Source organism: Tiliqua scincoides, chromosome 8 (assembly GCF_035046505.1).
Source record: "Tiliqua scincoides isolate rTilSci1 chromosome 8, rTilSci1.hap2, whole genome shotgun sequence".
In the NCBI taxonomy this organism is placed as follows: Eukaryota; Metazoa; Chordata; class Lepidosauria; order Squamata; family Scincidae; genus Tiliqua; species Tiliqua scincoides.
The window spans coordinates 56407180-56409956 of NC_089828.1; the positions used below are offsets into that span (position 1 = coordinate 56407180).

A 2777-nucleotide genomic window follows, 5' to 3' on the forward strand; every position below is an offset into this window, starting at 1 on the left:
TAATATTGATTGATTGATTGATTGTTCACATTTTTATACTGCCCTTCCTCCAAGGAACTCAGGGAGTTCTCTCCTTTTGTCCTCACAACGACCCTGTGAGGTAGGTGAGGCTGGGGGAGAGAGAGAGAGTGACTGGTCCAAGGTCACCCAAGAAGCTTCATAGCTCAGTGGGAATTTGAACCTGGATCTTCCAGGTCTGCCTCCTGAACTACAAAACCATCCTGGCTCATCCTGAGCTTGGGCAAGCCAACATCCCTGTCCCGTTTGCCCTGCACATGCCCGATCTTGTCTGATCTCGGAAGCTAAGCAGGGTCAGGCCTGGTTAGTACTTGGATGGGAGACCGCCTGGGAATACCGGGTGCTGTAGGCTTATACCATAGTCTTTCAAGACTGAAGGTTGCCAACCAACCAGGCCTGTGAGGAAGGCCCTAGGTTTACAGACTGGACCAAGGACACTTGGTGAGCTGCACAGCTGAGTGGGGATTTACCCTGGGTCTTTCCCAGCTGAGTGATCCAGCCCTCTAATCACTATACTACACACCTTGGCAATCCGGGCCCAATTCAAGGTGCTGGTTTTGACCTTTAAAGCCCTATACTGCTCTGGGCCAGGATATCTTAGAGACCGCCTACTCCTGTACAATCCGGCTCGTCCTCTCAGGTCATCAGAGAAGGCCTTTTTGCAAGTGCCGCCACCTAAGGAGGTCCGGGGGGGGGGGGTGGCTGCAAGAAATAGGGCCTTCTCGGTAGTGGCACCAACATTATGGAACTCCCTTCCCCTTGACTTGAGAATGGCTCCCTCTCTTGAGAGTTTTCGGTGAGGCCTGAAAACACTGTTGTTTAAACAAGCCTTCTGATTTCTGGCCTTCTTAACTTTTTTATACATCTTTTAGTTTTACAGGCTTGATTCCTCGGTGATCTGCTCTTTTACTCTTTTAATCTGACTACTGTTTTTATGGCCTCTGTAGTGTGTCTTTAAATGTTTTTATCTGCTTGTATTAATGTTTTTAAAATCTGTTTTTTTAATATGTTGTTAGCCACCCTGGGTCCCGTTAGAGAGAAGGGCGGGATAAAAATAAAGTTTTATTATTATTTTATTATTTGCTGCCTGATAATAATTAATCATGGTGTACTGCTAATTTTAGAACAGGAGGCCCCAGTAACCAAAGCAATACAGAGTCCTGGACCACACCAGCTGGGAACAGCTTCCTCCTTTCATGGTTCCAGCAGAAAAGCATCTCATATTAAATTCATGAACAGCAGAGCAGGGGGCAGAGGAAGGCTGGGGGGGGATCTAGCAAATAAACATAAGCTGCGGTGTTGGGGTCACGCTTTGGCCCGCATCCTGACAACTCAGGGAGGGCCAAGGGGTTTGCATGGAAGGAAAGTCCCTCTGAGCAGACCCCCGCAGGAGGAAATTGACAGTGACATGGGATGCTTCACTTTCCCAGCTGATTTGCACTGGAGAAACCTTGGCAGAGAGAATGAAGGTCCAGGCCTTCTTCATACTGCAGAGTCATCCTCCCGACTCTGTGATTTCCAGTGCCTAGTGACCCCTGCAATACTGGGACACCCAGTACCAGAACAGGACTGTAGTAACTATGTATGCCCTAGGAACAGTGATTTTCAAGGGTTTGCTTCTCAAGGGGCACTGACCTCTATGGTCTCCTCTATGTGATCTTGCTTCCAAATTCCGGGAGACTCTTCCAGGTTCTGAAGCTCTGACGCAAGGGCAGGGGGCTGGAGGAAGAGGGGCAGGCAATTCGTTACTACAGACAGCTGCCCTTGAAACAGAGCCACAGGACCTGGAAGAGAGTTTTTCAGTGATTTTCAACCACTCTGCTCCCAATTCCCGCAGCGCGCCTGTGGACCTTTTGTGACACACCCGTGTACCACGGCACACCGATTGAAAATCACTGCTGTGGAGCACGCCCCCTCTAAGTTGCACAGAGCAAAACAGGCATGCATGTGGTTCCTCTCAAGGACTTGTCTTGAACCAGGCAAGGATCACGCAAGTGGACACTTTCTTTCTGCAAAATTCTTCCTTCCTGTTCCAGGGAAGGCCGCATCTTCCAAGGATTCAGTGCTAATGCACTTTGGTGGGAAAGTGCAGAATAGGGCAAGCAAAATAATCAAGAGATTGAGGCACCTTCCCTATGAGGGAAGGCTTTCAGGGATGTTTTAGTTGAGAGAAAGGGAGACCAGAGAGAGAGAGAGAGATGTTTGCTGTTTTATTAATTTGAATGTTATTGTTTTTTGTTAGCTGTTTGGGGAATTGTTTGGAAAAATTAAAAGCAGTAAAATAAATAAATAAATAAATAAATAAAGCTTTCCTTCTCCTGTTCTACTAGAAGTTGCAGTCACCCAATGGAACTGCTTGGTGGTAGAGTCAGGACAGACAAAATAAAAAACCATGGTCACAAAACACAGAATTAACTTACGGAATGCAGTACCACAAAACCGTGTGTGTGGGGGGGGGCTACAAGCTTAAAAGGGAATTTGACAAGTGCGTAGAGGCAGAGAGTTCAGCCAGCAGGTATTAGCTATGATGACTAAATGAACCTTCATGTCCAGGAGCAACATAGCCCTAAATGTCAGAAGTGGGGGGCACATGGTTAGGGAGGGCTGGTGTCTTCATGCTCTTCTTGGCAGCTTCCTGGTTGGCCACTGTAGGAAGCAGAATGCCAGACAAGACGGGCTCTGTGGTCTGGTCCGCCAAAGCTCAGCTGTTCCTTTGTTCATAATCTACTCCCCCATTCCCTCTTCCCCCAACTGGATTT

General features: G+C 47.8%; 1 pseudogene; it reads left to right on the forward strand.

Moving 5' to 3' along the window:
- The first annotated feature begins 245 nt into the window (after positions 1-245).
- LOC136659654 (5S ribosomal RNA) lies at positions 246-370 on the forward strand (annotated as a pseudogene).
- The last annotated feature ends 2407 nt before the right edge of the window (positions 371-2777 follow it).